The sequence below is a fragment of the Globicephala melas genome, chromosome X (genome assembly GCF_963455315.2).
Source record: "Globicephala melas chromosome X, mGloMel1.2, whole genome shotgun sequence".
Taxonomy (NCBI): domain Eukaryota; kingdom Metazoa; phylum Chordata; class Mammalia; order Artiodactyla; family Delphinidae; genus Globicephala; species Globicephala melas.
The window spans coordinates 87,160,868-87,177,730 of record NC_083335.1 but is presented as its reverse complement, the minus strand read 5'-3'; the positions used below and the strand labels follow the sequence as shown (position 1 = coordinate 87,177,730).

Below are 16,863 nucleotides of genomic sequence, written 5' to 3'. Positions count from 1 at the left end.
AAAAAAAATTTTTTAATTGAATGTGTTGACCAAAAAAAGAAAAAAATGGTGGAGGGCTAACTATAGTATATATCGTACTTACTGATACTATCTGATGACCTAGCAGCTACAGCACCCACAAGACGTTTAGCAAGGAGGAATAAGGTGAAAACTTGAATGGTACTTGTGTAACAAAGAGAAAATGGGAACGTTAATTGAGATTTATAGAGAAAGACTGTTCTGATATGTGTTAAATAAAGGAAAAGGGGGTAATTGGCTATTTTGAAACTTCTAGAGAATGCATCAAATATTCGCTCCCAGAGTGGGCGCCACCCAGTGGATATATGACCAGTTTGCCAACTGGTCGTAAGGAAACAAAGAGTTTCAGCGGTAATAACTCAGTACAAACCAAGGGCCATGAAAAGTCTTGCCAACAGCATTTTTCTCCACCTTCTTCTCGCCTTATTAGTTGATGATCCCAGTGAAGGGTTTTTGACAAGGGATGGACAGTTCTGTAGAACAAATGAAAGTGTTCAGGGAAACACTACCCATCTAATTAAAAGTCAGATTCAAAAAAATAATGGAGGAAAATATCAAAAGATTAAGCTCTCGGCTCACAGTTGGAGACGGATTTTTGAGATGGTCACAGAAGTAGTCTGGAATGGAAAAAGGAAAAGGGATACCAAAGAAGGAGGGCCATTGAAGACAGCAAAGAGAAGAGATGTCGGTCAATACAGCCAAAAGGGTGTAGAAGAGAAGCCCAACACTCATTTACAACACTGAGGCACTCATCCATGGGGCAACAGCCTCATGGGCATCCTCTGTAAATTAGCTAGAAAAGGAAGTTTACCAGATGGAGAAAACCAGAAGGATACAGGAGGAGTGACCCTCGGGAGTTAAAAAAAAAAACTTAGAAAAGGTGAGCATCCGGAGTCCAAGAGAAAGGGAAGATTATTCATAGGCCTGGGCAAAGTCAAGAGATGAAGGAAGGAAGTCTTTCTTCCTGTGTGGGGTCGGGGGAGCAGCAGTGGCAACCTTTATCACTAGGTTGAAAGGGGAATTAACAGAAACAAAACTACGGTTTATATTGATGGTAAGTAACACAGGGGAAATCTGGTTCCCCTTTCTGTGAGTGGAGAAAGAGGTCAGGAGAGGTACTTGGCACTGAAGGATAGTATAACCTTGAAAGGACTGGCTCAAAGAGGACAAGAGAATGTGTGTGTGTGTTGGGGGGGCTCTAGAAGTCATTTTTAGTCAAAAAGGAATAGCAAAAGCCTCTCATTTAGAGAAAAGGGGGTCTATAAGGAGCTCAGAAATGAAGGGGAACCCTCGACGTCTAATGAGAACACACTAGATGTAACATGGCAATTCTAGAAGAGCAGTCAACCTCAAGACCCCATGAGCAATCCAAACCACAAGACCAAGCTTTCCTGGGGTATCCAGCCTGTGGCCATACATCCCATGTAGATGTGACAAGCCAGGAATGATCCCAATTTACTAAGTCCAGCATTGCCTGCTCCCCTTCCTGACCCCATGTTCGTCCTCCTGCCTCCCATTTCTCGCTGGGAGGCAAAGGCATCAAACCTGTTTAAATTTCTCACGGACAATTACTATTCATTCTGACACTCTCTCTCTTTTAAGTCCTAGCCTGATTATTAAACTTTCTATAGTCTGGGGAACAAACTGTAAAGAAAAGGAAAAAAAGCCATCCATACGATGATAATCCTTTTCATGCTGAGAGTCAAGCTCATCTTACTACTGGAAACACTAAAAGTTAATGCAAACCCTATGCTGACACAAGAGAGCTGTTATGTACATCACCACTCTTCTTTCATGTCTGCCCCTATGGAGGCCAGGACGGGCCACAGAATCAGGGATGGAATAAATGGAGATACTTAAAAGGGCAGAATCTAGAGGATTTGGTGGAAAAAAAAAAAAAACCCAAATAAAACAAATAGGTATTCCCTAGATTGAGTTTCATACTCAGACAAAACCTTACAATCTTTGTATGCTCTTATTATTATATCTCCTGATTTTCTAAGGTTAAATGAACCTCAATAAATTTTAAAATCATGAATAAAAAGTTGAGAAACTAGAATTCTCGAGGCTCGGTCAAGAAAACACGTCATGTTTTGTTTTAGATGTGCCAGTAGGGACAGACAGAAAACGCTTAAGAAAATTGTCATTTTACCAATATATCAAATAACAGGTTACACAAAACAGCATTACCCAAAGTGTGTTCTTTGGAGTATTAAACCAAGAGATGACTCAAAAAAAACCCTACAGTTCTTGGAATCTATTAAATTTAGGAAATGTTGTAGACGCGCCATATGCCCCTCTTGAAGTTTCGATACAAACATGAAAGGTTCTGAAAAGTCCTGCAGGAGAGGAACTTATTTAATGTTGTTCAACCCAGCTTTTCCTGAACTTACTGGACCACAGAATTTTTTCCCTGTCTCCTGAAAATGTGTTTTGTACTAGACAGTACTAAAGCCTATACTGGTCCCCGCACAGTTTATCACATACACTAGGGAGAAGTTGGGGTGGCCACAGACCTGTCAAGAATTCTGCTGAGGAAGCTGCCCCCAAACCAGGAATGTGAAAAGGAAGAGGGATACTGAAGACAGAGGGCCACTGAAAGCGACAGAGAGCAAGGACACGTGTCAGTCAACACAACCAAAGGGAAAGGGGGTGCCGGGCATGGGCCAACCTTCTTGGCTAAGTAAACTCTAATGGCACCTGCGCCTTCAGCTCTATGCTGTTTCCTTTCAAAGCCACCAGTTTCTGTGGCCGGGACAAAACAAATGACTGTTGAGATCTTTTAAAGAAAAATTTAAAATAATCCAGCGCACCAGATTTCATTTATAATGAAACATGGCAATTTTGATGGAAGCCACGGTGCGAATAATGGAATTAAGCTCTCATGTTTCCTTGTTGGTTTTACAAAGCCACCCGCTCAGTACTGTGCCATCCGTAATCAGGCCGGATGAAGGCAATCACGTAGTAAATGTCAACACCCGCTGTGTATACAGTACTGCCCAACTATCACAGTTCTTTCACATCAAAGTCTTTGACCCTTACAACAACCTTGTGAAGCCTGTGGTTGTGTTATTATCTATTTACAGATGGCGAAACAGGATTAGAGGGGATCATTGCCATGAAAACCTCATATACAAATAGAAGGGACTCTAGTAACTGCTTGACAAATTGATGAGTAAAAAGTCCAGGCCAAATACTCAATGACATGAGTTTGGGGAAGCAGCAAGGTGCCATGGGGAGAACGGTGACCTCTGCCTAAGAAGAAGGGGGCTCTGTGATCCAGGCAAACAGCTTGGCTTCACTGGGTCTCAGTTTGCTCCCCAAGCAAATGAGGATAATACTTACCCTACCTATAATGGAATCATTGAGATGACCCCACAAAATGAGGTTTATTAAAGTACTTTACCAATTTTCATGCATTCTGCAAATAGAAGAGATTTTATTTTTCTCACAGTGGTAGAATACAGTGGTAGCATTTTCATGTCTTTGTAATCTGAACCCTGCTTCAGATGTTTTAGCCCCCATCATACAGTGAGTGCTACAGTAGCTGTGTTTAAGTGCAAATGCTAATAAACCAGGGCTGGAGCAGATACTTTCTGAGGCACTTGCTTCAAAACCTTGTAAACAGGAGGAACTAAAGCGATGGCAATTATTACAGTTTAACTTTGGTTTCTCATCTATACTAAAAGGTTATATTTCTATCCCCAAACCATTAAAACTTCATCAGTTTTTTTTTTCTCCTAAGAGAGGCTAAGTTTTTATTTTGCCAAATAAGGGCATTTTTAAACCCCTCCATCTATAAAAATAATTGCTCATTTTTTAAAGGTTTTTTTAAAAATTAAGAACTAACACAATAAATTGCACATATTTAAAGTGTGCAATTTGATAAGTTTTGGCATACATATGCACCAATGAAACCATCACCACCATCAAGATAGTGAAATTATCCACCAGCTCCAAAGTTTCCTCACACCCTTTTGTAATCACTCCCACCTGCCCCCTCACAGCTCCCCCACCCCAAGCAACCACCGATCTGCTTTCTGTCACTATAGGTTGCTTAGCATTTTCTAGAATTTTATATAAATGGAACCATACAGTATGTACTTTTTGGGGGGGGGGGTCTGGCTTTTTTCACTTAGTGTAGGGTCATCTGTGTTGTTCACTATATCAGTAATTCACTCCTTTTCACTATTGAGTACAACCATCATATGGATATACCACAATTGATTGATCCATTCACCTGCTGGTGGACATTAGGGTTATTTCCAGTTTTTAGCTATTACTTACAAAACTGCTGTAAACATTCATGTACAAGTCTTCATAGGGACACATGCTTTCTTTTCCCTAGGAGTGGAATATCTGGATCAAATGGTAGGTGTATGTTCAACATTTTAAGAAACTGCCAAATGGTACAAGATGTTTGTACCATTTTACACTGACCTGCATGTATTATGAGGGTTCTAGATCCTCCAAAACCTTGCCAGCACTTGGTATAGTCAGGCTTTTTAACTGCAGCCATTCAAATAGGTGTGTAGTGGTATCTCACTGTCTTTTTCATTTGCATTTTCCTAATGACTAACGATGTTGAACATCTCTTAATGTGCATATTTGTCATTGACATATCTTCTTTAGTGAAGTGTTTGTTCAAACCATTTGTCCATTTTTTCTATGTTGTTTGTTTTCAAATTATTAAAAACCCCAGTTTTTTTTAACAGGTGGTACAAGACTGGTAACTAAGAACTCAATCAAAATTTTACATAATTCATGGGTACCCAAGAGGATAAAAGCTTCACAATGACTATTTCCTAAAACCTATGCTGAACTAAAATATTCTCTAAATGTTATGACAAACTTGAAATTCTTCTAAAGCTTGAAAAGAACTTTATTTTTTATCAGTATTGCTGCTAAGTCTACACAAGTTCTGAACTTAGTAAAAAAGTAATTATATTTCCATGTATTCTACTAGTACCTAAACCATCTTAGTTCTTCCTCAGTGCATTAGCTGAAAATCACCAAAGTTTCTGTCTCTAAACCACATTTCACACTTTGTACTAATTATATTCTAATCCCATAAGATCCCATTTTCCAAAAATAATTTTTTTATGTCAGACGTGTGCCTACATTCAAAAAGTGATGAAGGCCAAAACCTCTGTCACGTTGTTTGCGCAAACAGTCACAGCTAAAATGTGATTTGCAAGCATGAAGAAGAATTCTCCTTTAAGATCTGTAGAGCAGGCTGGATTTGAGGGCTGCTACGGGCTTTCCTTTGAGGAAAAGCAGGCCCAGTTCTGCTGTGCAGGGCCATCGGTTCGCAGTTCAATTGTTACAGTTGATGTGGGTTTCCTTTTAGATGCCTGGAAAATGACTCTGCTGACCACATCCACATTCTGAAATACTTTTTGAGAACTTGTAACCAAACTGCAGGAACTGACTCATTTTGCAGTGCCCAGCTACCACACAATCGTACCAGAATAGACTCCAGTCAAAAGCAGAAATAGCAAGGTCTTAGAACACAGGCAACAAATTGCCTATTTATATGGGAGAAGAAAGGGGGAAATCCCAGGATGCATGGGGCAAAACGGCTCAAGCCCTGGGAGACCATGAGACGTGACCAGCCTGAGAGGAAGGACCGAACAGAACACATGACTTCATGGGCAATATATGTGCTTCCCTAAAAGCTAGAAGTCATAGGCTGATAGAAAAGGAACCTTAATGTCTAGCTCACCATAGTCCACCTAGAAAGTAGATTCAGTTGAGAGAGATGTATGCAGGAGGATTTGGGGGGGAGATGGTGTCTTGAATGCCCATTCCTGAATTCCTTGCTCAGGAAGTCAGGAACATGCCCCTCATCTCCCAGGAGATGAGCAAAAATGGACATCCTATCAGGGATGCCAGAAAGAAGTCAGGCCAGAGCCCGGGGACACCAGGGCTTAGGATCAAAGAGATTTGCCAGTACCCTGAGGCTCCCCGACATCCTTCGTTATCCGTTTCTACAGCTCCCAACGCGGTTCATCCAAGTGTGTCAGCTTCCTCATGATGTGCCAACTCTCACTCCCTCTCTCAGTGCAGAGTTCCTACCTTAGGGGGAAGATGGAAAGGAGCAAACTAGGCCCTCCTCCACAAAACAATCTATGTTCCCAAGGTACTGATTTCTCCTCCCCACAAGTGAAACCGTCATTCTCTCAGTCAGTTTCAGCCAGAGGAGGTAAGGAAATCCGGTCCAGTTGAACTAAACTATAAATGACAAAAGCAATAACTCTTTTCTGCAGGTGGGTCCCTGGCTAAAAGAATATGAATGTTAACCCAAATGCATAACTAACTAGTCAGGCTAGGTCAGGCTAGGTGATAAAAGTTAGATGGGAAGTCTCAGGTGATGTAAAGTAAGATAAACCTGGACCATATCTCCAAAGAGCTACCAAGTCCCTGGCTAAGCCCTGGTTGTTATCAGGCCTGGTGACATGGTCCAAGGTTAATAAAATGACCTATATATACATTTTATGTCTCACCTCACTGAGGCCATGTCTCTTAACATGTAAACTCCCAGATAACAGAAATTATACCTACCTTATACAAAAGGTAGGACTTTTAATATCAGATTATGAGAGTAAGAGAATGACAAGGGGCTGCAATTCATTTACACCAATCAACTCTATCTTTAAGAAACTGCAAAAGTGTTTTCTTCCCAACTGGTCAACTGCTTTTATTTTCCCATGATCCCCTTCTGCCTCCAATTGTGAAAATGAGCACTGTGTGACACGACTTTTTAACCCGTATCAAACAATAAATTTTCATACAGAATTCTAAGACGGAAACTATCAATTGATTGAACAGAAAACTAGGGGCTACAAAAACCATTTTGAACACAGAATTACTTAAAATCCACACAGTTCAAAAGTCTAAACTATTTCTCACCGAGTGTAAAATCAGCAAAGACACGCCCCATCAAAAGTGTGCTTGGGGCAAGTATAAATGGAATCGAAGCATCCCACTGCGAGAAAACTGAGTAACCCCACGCCTCTGAGGAATAGATACGACAGGAAAAAATTACCCACTTTTGGATCTTTAGCTGATAAGGAGCTGATAGCTCAACTTTATCTTTCTTTACAAAGGTTTTCGTATCACCATAATTTAAATGAAAAAAGTAGCATTTTCCCAAAAGAGTGCCCTGCACAACCTGTACACACTCTGATCATGAGGCACAATGGGCTGGACTCCCCAGGTTCCCTGCAGAAATCACCTGTCCCTTTGGAACACCATCCTCCTTCTCTTCTGTTATCGTCTCCCACCTTCTAGCAGTTTCTTACTATGGCCAACAGGGCCCTACGCAATCTGCAATTCACTACCTCCCAGACCTCATCGACTACTTTCCCACAGGTAAACCTCTGCACAAATATCACAACATCAGAGAGGACTTTCCTGTCAGCCCTAGATAAAGCAGCTCTTTCCCGGGCCCCTGGGGACGACCTCTCTGTTGGGCCAGGTTTTATTTTTCTCTCTAGCACCTTCTAACGCCTGGCATCTACTTATTTGTTCAATCACTGTCAGCCTGCCCCCTCCATGCAATCAGGGACCTTGTGCACTGCTGTATTCCCAAACTAGGAACACCATCTGGCATGCAGTAGGTATGCAATACATTTTTGTAAAGTGAACATTTCCCACCTGACAGCTTTGCCAATTGTTCTGCTACGAGCTTATGAGGTCTGGTTGGCACCTGGGACACTCTTTGTTAACATCTTATCAAATACCCCATACTTCAAGGGCCAGGTGGACAGGAGCTATAGGAGAGTGCTCATTTCCCCAGTGTGAAGAGAAATTAGGCAGGGGTTGGGGAAGAAAGAACAGTTTCTTTATACTCTCTCTGCTACCCAAGGGTAGAAGATACAGGAGAATCTTTCAGAAAAGGTAGAAATTTACTATCTTTATCAACCTAACTTGTCACCAACAGTCCTTACTTGATCTAGCTCAGAGAGAAAGAACCCTGAGATCAGGAGCCATCCTTTTAGAGGTTGAATGATTTTGTTTTTAAATTTACATTCACATTTCCTTCCATGGGGCCGTATATACCTACTGTTGATGTAGACTTCGCATTTCATGCTAAAAGATATAAAGCATTTTCATCGCCTTTGTTGCTGTGGCCAAACCTGTATCAGAAAACACACAGACAAAGTTCGTGCCATTACAAAGAGTTTGAATGGTTAGTTATGTGTTTTTCAAAACCTATGCAAAATAACACCCAAGTTTAAATCACATGTAAAGATGATGACCCTGTCTGCCTTGAGGAATAATATTCCTAATTGCAGCATGGTACCAAGTAACACTTCTTGAAGAGTTAGTAGTATAAACCCTCCTCCCTAACCTCGTCTCCCCCAAAGAGAGGGTATCCCTCATTTTTCCCACCTCTACTTGGAGATATTTTCAAAAACTCATAATAAATTTAATCGAGGGCAGAACAGGACTTTTTACCCTCCAAATTGGCTTAAATTCTATTTAAAAATGATTTTCCAAGACATCATTGTGGAGGCCTTTGTTGTCTCTTAATTTTCTTCAGAGAAATGAGTCAAAAGCTTGGGGGAATTCTTAGACCGGACTTATTGACAGATTCCTTACTATGAGCCCTTCTTCCACCACCATTAAAAAAAGAAAGAAAAAACACTTCTCTGCATTATTTTCCTGTCATGAGCCCTTTTTTCCCCCTTACTTTAAAAAGAAAAAAGTCCGGCTGCCAAAGGAAGATGCTTAAAGTCTTTAATGAATGTCAGTCTGTGAAATATGCCTTGCCTCCAAGATGGCAAAGGATCAAATAAAAGATGTAGTCACTAAGGTGAAAGGAACAAAGAGTGAGTTGGTAGTTACTCCTCCTTCCTTCCCCTAATGGACCCTCCACCCCATCCTTTCTTTCATGTGTCTGCAGGTAGGTGTTGAATGAGTTACATGAGAATATGGATAAATGAATGAATGAATGAAAAAATGAACAAATGAAGACAGATATGCTTAATATATCCTCCTATGGGCAGGCTCAGTCCAAGGCCAAGAGAATTTTTAAAGAGATTTCTAAGCACTCAGAACCCACGGGCTACGGTGACATGCCCTTGCCTTCTAAACCAAATTCTTAACCTGTATTTGAAAGAGGAGGAAATTCTCAAGGTGAAACCCCTTTCCTATATTCTGAAAATTAACTCCTCATCCAAACAAAGGGCTTTATGCACATAGATGGCTTCTTATAATTCTTTACTTACAAATTCTGCCCCTCTAGATTACACCCAGAATGAGATGGAGATAAAGGAGAAAATATTAGTAATTACAGATTCTTACTCGTTTTATTTTCTATGGATGAATGCTATACCGATAGAAGAATCTCCAGAAAGGCGGATGAAAGTGCATCCCCTCACATACTTCTCCCTTCCACCCCCACTTTCAAGTGAAAACATTAGAGAAAAAAATAGGGGAAGTTACATGAGTAAATGTGTTAGTGCATAAGATCAACTGAAAACAAGGAATTCCCCTCTTGGACTTCAGTGGCCTAATTAAAACTCATAAAACACAAATGACTAAAACTGCTCCCAGCGATTTGTGTAATAAGAAGCAGAAAAAGTCAATTTTGTATTTCAATATTGAGAGGGCCAGGCCTGGAAGATGTGATACTTCGCAGAATAGAGATGAGAAGACCATTTCTGAGACTTTCAAGTTCAATCAACTTTTATTCTGCTTTTCTGCCAGAAGTACTTACCATCTGTACTGGTGACATCTTGTTTGGATGTAGATTCTGGTCCCACAGCTTATCAGCTGAGTGGCCCTAAGCACATTCCTTTACCTCTCTGTGCCTTAGTGTCCTCATCTATGAAATGGGCATAATAATTGCACCAATGGGTTGTCAAGAGGATTAAACAGGTCAATGTGGGTAGAGTACTCACAACTGTGCCTACCCAGAACATGGGAAGTGTGCCAGAAATGGCAGCCAACATTATCATCACTCTTTTGCTTAATCTGGTGTGAAGAAAAACATATAGCTTAGAATGGATCCACAGGCTTTGAGACCAAACTGAAGTCTGTTCCTGAAAGGATCTGAGAAGGAACTCAAGTGTGTTAAGTACCATTATTCCAGGGACCACAGTATGTGCTTTACATGTGCTATCTCATGCCACAGTCCTGGAAGCTAAATACTGATGCTCCACTCTCTGGGGCTTACGGACATAAATGGGATAACTTACTCAGCTAGCAAGGGGCCAAGTGAGCTTAAAGCACAAGTCTACTTATTTCCGAAGCCTGGGCCTCTTAGGGGGCAAACACATCAATGGATGCTGTGAACAGGTACTGTCTTGGGGTCATATGAACCACTGTCACATACTTGATACTCACTGGAAAATGTCTGGATGTCTGGAGGTTTTTTTCAGGTAATCAGAACTTTGAAAGCACCTTGTAACATTTTGCTGGGCCTGTACAAAGTCACTCAGTTTCTCTCATTGTTAAGAACTCTAGTCTCACTTTATATATATCACACAACTAATTGAGAGAAATCAATGGGTTTTCATTTGAAAAGTCTTTATCCGTCTGCTGTAAGAAAGGTAGGGAAAAAAAAAAAAAAAAAGAAAAGGTGGGAAAACTAGGCTTTCTTCTAATACCACCACCAGCCATGGGCTTTCAGTAAAACAGGTGCTTAAGGAGAATTAAACTGTTCCAAGGCAGAAAAGGAAGATCATTTAAAATAAAACCTTAGGGACTTCCCTGGTGGTGTAGTGGTTAAGAATCCGCCTGGCAATGCAGGGGACACGGGTTCGAGCCCTGGTCCGGGAAGATCCCACATGCCGCGAAGCAATTAAGCCCATGAGCCACAGCTACTGAGCCTGCACTCTAGAGCCCGTGAGCCACAACTACTGAAGCCCGTGCACCTAGAGCCCGTGCGTGCTCTGCAACAAAGAGAAGCCACCGCAATGAGAAGTCCACACACTGCAACTAGAGAAAGCCCGCGCGCAGCAACAAGGACCCAACACAGCCCAAAATAAAACTAAATTAAATAAATTAAAAAAATAAAAAATAAAATAAAATAAAACCTTAGTTTGCTTTTCATAATCAATGACTCCATCTTCTACCTTAAAGTAACCAGTTAAACTTCGTTTTTAAGCAAGTTATTACTTTGTTAGATTGACCTTTAAAAGAAAGCAACTAGAAACTATTTTGCTATTAAAATATAGCTAAGAAAAACAAAATGTCTCGATTATATTGACTTAACAAAAGTATTTTACATTCAACTTTTACATGCATCTAATATGTTCCTTTAAGAATTTAAAGAAAAAAAAGAATTTAAAGAAAATCAACTCTAAGAGCGTTCTAATGATGTATATACAACCACATTATTTATAGTTAATAATATCTATGTATTTTTCAATTTTATATTTTAGATTATCCTAACTACTTTGGAATGTATAAACTAGAATAAATATAGGGTTGAAAGACAATAGGTTACACAGTTGAGAATTTAAGAACTTGAGCCAGGAAATGTCCAAGATTAAATCATTTACATTCTTTAATATGTAGAATGATTGTTTTATATCAATTTTTTAAAATTTTTTCAAAGGAAAAGAATAGCAAGTAGGCGAGTTTAAGATGTTTTCACTGGAATAAATGTTATGTATTGTTCTCCAGTTCCTTATCTAAATTGAAGGTTTCATAAGATACAAAAGTATTTTACTTTGCATGTTTTCCTTAGTAATTTAAAATTGTCTTGATTTTAAAAATACTCAATGATTATATTCAAATTTGGCTAAGTTTCCTCTCCTGAATGAAGACATGGGTTCTCCAAATTCTGATTGCACAATCGAAACAGTTTGTTTAAGAAAAAGAAATTCTCGTGGTTGTGAATATAAAAATAACTAACAGTAAGAAAACTCCAATGGGAAGAAAAAATTTCATTATTTATGATAGTCTGAGATTGATAGGAGGGAATGAGTCTGAATAAGGAGATCAAAGAGAAATAAATCTAGGACCCTTACATTTGTTCAAAGATAACATTGCTGCTAGTATTTGACTGAAACGCCAAACAAATAAATAAGTAAAACATATAGTATGTCAGACAGAGATAAGTGCTAAGAAGAAAAATTAAGCAAGATAGTGGGATAGGGAAGTTGGGAAGTAGAATGGGGAGGTTGCTATCAGCTTGGAATGAACTTTTATCCTTAGAAATATAGAGGTATTGGAGAGACATCTTATACACTTCTTTGAGAAATATTGTCAAAAGTATCCTTTTGTGGATTCAGGGTCATGCAGCACAAGGTCCACAGGGACCCTTGCTGTGGCCAGTGTGGCTCCCACGCCAAGGAGTTCACTCTCTCTGCAGTGACCCGTGTCCTTCTCAGAGCCCAGACGTCCTGCTGGGTCAAGGGCCCAGGAAATGTCTCCAGAAAGACTCTTCCCACTATTCCAGATCATTTCCTTGGGGCAGAGGAAAGAGTTATTTTGTGCATCTTCATTTTTCAAGATAAAGAAGTCAGGCTGACTGCTGATGGAGATCCTGTTGGGAAGCCTATAAAGAGATGAAGAGCCTCTCAGAGCCCTGGAACACCCACCCTCCCACCGAGGAAAACCTGTTGTAAGCATTCCGCAGCAGGCCCCTGGTAATGACCATGGTGGTGATGTCTGATGACACCAGGAGCGGGGTGACTAGGAATAAACAGCTGAAACGCCCCTGTGACTCAGTCAAGAGTTCCAGTGCCACATCTCCAGGCCTCCCTCATACCTGAAGCAGACTCATTAAGAGCAAACTTCAGCCAGACTGCTTGCTTCCCAATCTTGGCTCTATCGCTTCCTGGCTGGGACACTTTGGGTAAGTTGCTTCACCTCGTTTCTCCATGTAAAATGGGGATTAAAAACCATATTGGCCCTCTTCGGTTTTTGTGAAGATTAAGTAAGTTAATATATGTAAAGCATTTTATACCAAAACACATCTACTGAGCATCTGCCATGTGCCAGACACTGTTCTAGATGCCAATGATTCGTTTAGAGCAGTGCCTGGCATATAATGTGAGCTCAACGTATACCAGTAATGAGAGGTCTACAAACCCTTATCTCACTCTCAGATTGATTATTATGATGCTGATTTTATAAAGATAATAGGGTAACTATTCTATCTATATAAAACTCAGCACTCCATGATCAAACACATTAATAATTTCTACAGTAAAACATAAAAACATCCTACTAATTGGGATAAATAAAGACTATAAACACTGGCTTCATGTCAGTTTAGGTCAGGAGTTGCTACCAAATTTTTTACATTAAAATCTTTTGGTTTTCAGACCTTTTTGGATTTCAGAAGCGAGCGATGGGGGGCCTATATAGTAAATAAGGGGCAAAACCCACTGAAGTCTTCTTTTCCTTTCTAACTTCTGGACATGCTAATGACCAAATAAACAGTCAAAACCATTTAGGAGTAGAAAATAGGAAGCCCTTCAGGCATGGGAAATCCACAACTGCATAATTAATCTATGCCAAATATAATCTAAACAATCCCTCCTTCCCTCCAAATAGAGTGTACCATAAGCTTCTCAGTCAACCAATTCATTGCCACAAACAACAGGTCTCAAACAATCTTTAAGGGTTTTTAAAAGTGACTTTTGAATATAGGATAATATACTTAAGTTTTACCACTATTTTAATAGTACAACCCTATCTTTCCTATGCAAAAAAGACAAGCTATTAAATGATTTAAAAAATTGACTAAAAAACATGGACCTTCAAAGAATACAGGATGCTCTGTAGTCCATCTAGGGGAGATGAATAAACGTTATGCCAAAGTGGTAAACTATCCTGCTACCGAAGGAATTTTCTCCACATTGCATTTAAGGAAATCTTTGCAGCTCTTGAAGAGCTATACAATAACTAGTTCAAGATGTTTGCACTGCTGGTCAGCACTGGATAAAGGATTTGCACAAACGCATGGAAACCGACTTCTCTTGCCTCTTCATTACCCCCATATGTTGTTATTTATCTCCCCCAACTTCTCTGACCCCTTTCCACTTATTTTATACTCAAGTAGTGCTTTGTTCATGACCTATGTTTACCACTCCCATGGCGATCGGTACACAAAGGCAAGTCAGGAAGACATGGAACGAACGGAGATACTTATATTGCTTCATGGTTTTTTCCCCTTCTCATTATCCTCCTACTCAGTGAGACTGTAGTGGGAGGTCTGAATGACATTTGCAAACCGAGAACTTAAAGCTACATTTCAACACCCAACCCCTCAGTTGTTATAGGAACAACACTATGAGGCTTATCTAGGTTCTGACAAACAGCCACTTGTTCCGCTAGTGATTAAAGTTCCCCCTTCCAATCAAATATATACACATATACATAACCATACCTCGAAACATTTAGTTGGGCAGAACTGTATACCACACCAAAGATGTAAATACAAGCCCAAAGGGAAAGTGTTTATATTCCCAGATTTGCAAATATCAATAGTACTTAAAGAAAGTTATTCTGAGGTCTGTCCCTTGACCTGAGTCCCTTCCGTTTGTAGCTTTACATGCCCACAAAGACAAAGACATGTGCATACCATTAATGTCTTTTAACAAAGTATACAAAACTTTCAAGACTCTCCATAACCCCAGAGAATTTATTTATTTTACATGTATTTTTTTTTAAATTAATAAATTGTAACAGAGAGGAGCACAAAGAATTGAAAACATGAAGATCTAAAGAAATGCTTTTGGAATATACTTTTTAGCATTTACTGTTTCAACCTGCTTCTGTCATATTTTTGTCATTCAAAACAATGGCTTCTAAATGGATGAGTAAAACCTAAAAATTATATAGAGGCTTTTTTCCATTAAGCATGGCAGTGTTTAGACAGATTATTAAATCACCATGTTTCTCCCAAGTATTTCCATGAAATACAGAGCTGAAAACAATTATGAATCACTGAACACAAACTAGCAATCAGATATAAATTACCTGTAAATATCTTAATGTTTTGTTACCACTTTTCTGTCTTCAAGACTTTGAAACCTATAAATCCATGTACTTCAAGAAAAAGAGTAGCATTTTTCCATATCCTTAGCCACACTTTAATTAAGTCAAATAACTTGTAATATTAACAAGTTTGGATCACCAGTCTGATTTATTGGAGGACCTGCCCTTAACGGCCATGTTTACCTTGCTTTTTACCTATTTCTTTGAAAATAAATACTTCTACAGAAGTCTTGAGAGCTATTAGTCTGAGAAAAATGCTCTCAAAAATTCTCAAAGTATATAAGCAGGAAAAAAAGACCAATTAACAGATCCCACTAGATTCATCTTCCTCCCCTCCACCCTCATCTCACTCTAGTGCCAACAAGAGAAACTGTAGAACTGCTATCCTGTTTTTTATTATACATTTTCCCCTTTCGAGTTAAGGATTTCAAGATTTTTGAAAGAAACAGAATGAAAACCCAAAGTCAGAAATGCAGATTTAACTCTCAATTTGAAATAATGTACTTTAAAAAGTAAATAAATAATACTGTATCCTCTATAACCCTAACCTTACAATTCTGTCACTAATAGTTTTAATTATATATATTCATATTCATAAAGGGAGATCACCAAAATGACCTACATGTTTGCTAGCAGTTAAAGGACAAAATATTTTTCCATCTGATTCCATAAGTGGACATCACATGATTACTTCTATTGACCAATAAGAAACTGATAAAATCAGGTAGCCACCCTCCATTCTAGTTTTCTTTTCTTATTTTATTCAACTTTTCCACCACAATCATTCTTAAGAAGCCATATCAAGAAATCAGACACTCATGCCTAATATAAAACTGTGTTTCCTTACAGTTCATGAACAAGAACCTATTATATATATATATAAAACACAATTACTCAAAGCATTATGGTATTTTTCTGGAAATTTACACATAGGGGCAGCTCAGATTTAAGATCAGAAAACTGAATTTAAGGTTCCGGAGAAAGAGAGACACAGGCACACCAGTAAGAACTGCTAATCATGATATCTCGAAACATCTCTCAAAAATGAACCATGTAGAAATAAACCACCCTTCTACTGTACTAATGTAATCAAAGAGAACAGTCTTAAAATTCATGACACAAGTGTAAAAAAAAAAATCTGTTACCATCTTAATCTGCCCTTCACAATCAGTAGGAAATTTTTCCAATGCATTCTATCACTTCGTAGAGTTCTAACTAAATTCTTGACATCCTAGTGTAGAAGGACGGAAAGGAGGGCAAGTTGACTAATTCTGAAAACATCCCTTTAAATATCTATCACACATACTGTTCGGACTAAATGGAAATCTATATCCATGGAATGTTAATGCCACAACTCTACCAGAGAACCCATTTTTATTCTCTTTGCCCTCATAAAAAGAAAAAGGTGGCGAGGTGTCGGGGAGCCAAGCTAGTTGTATTACATATATTTGGCTAACTGGTAACACTCAGCTCATCTTTGTTAATTACCTGGCTTCTTCTCAGCCTTTATGCTGTATTCTTGGGCTGCTCCTTTTTTAGAATTCCTCACTCTGTTTATGTGTTCTTTGGTTCAACACAGTTGTTAGGGGTCTGTGAACAATTTTACAATTCCCACACACACCATATGATATCTATTAGGGAGCAATGCCACTTTTCACTTACCAATTCTGGATAAAGCAGTATTTCCTGGTGACAGAATGCTGCTGCTTCCGTTTGCTAAAACTCCCTCTTCACAGCTTGATAAATCTGATTAGAAAATGTCTTTGTTCCAGATCACACGAGGCGCTTTTTTCCTACGAAAGTTTTCTAAAGAGTTATCTGCATTTCATTCCTGTGACAAAACGAATAAGAACAAGGGGGGTAGGGAGGGAACAGGGA

The 16,863-nt window shown here is 39.2% G+C and overlaps 1 long non-coding RNA gene across 1 annotated transcript in view; it reads right to left on the bottom strand.

Annotated features, from left to right (window-relative positions):
• Positions 1–16,863, bottom strand: part of LOC132593305 (uncharacterized) — a 59,003-nt gene that overhangs the window by 40,877 nt on the left and 1,263 nt on the right. The window contains exon 2 of the long non-coding RNA XR_009560795.1: positions 16,648–16,816. This is a non-coding gene — a long non-coding RNA (uncharacterized lncRNA). The remainder of the gene's footprint in view (positions 1–16,647; positions 16,817–16,863) is intronic.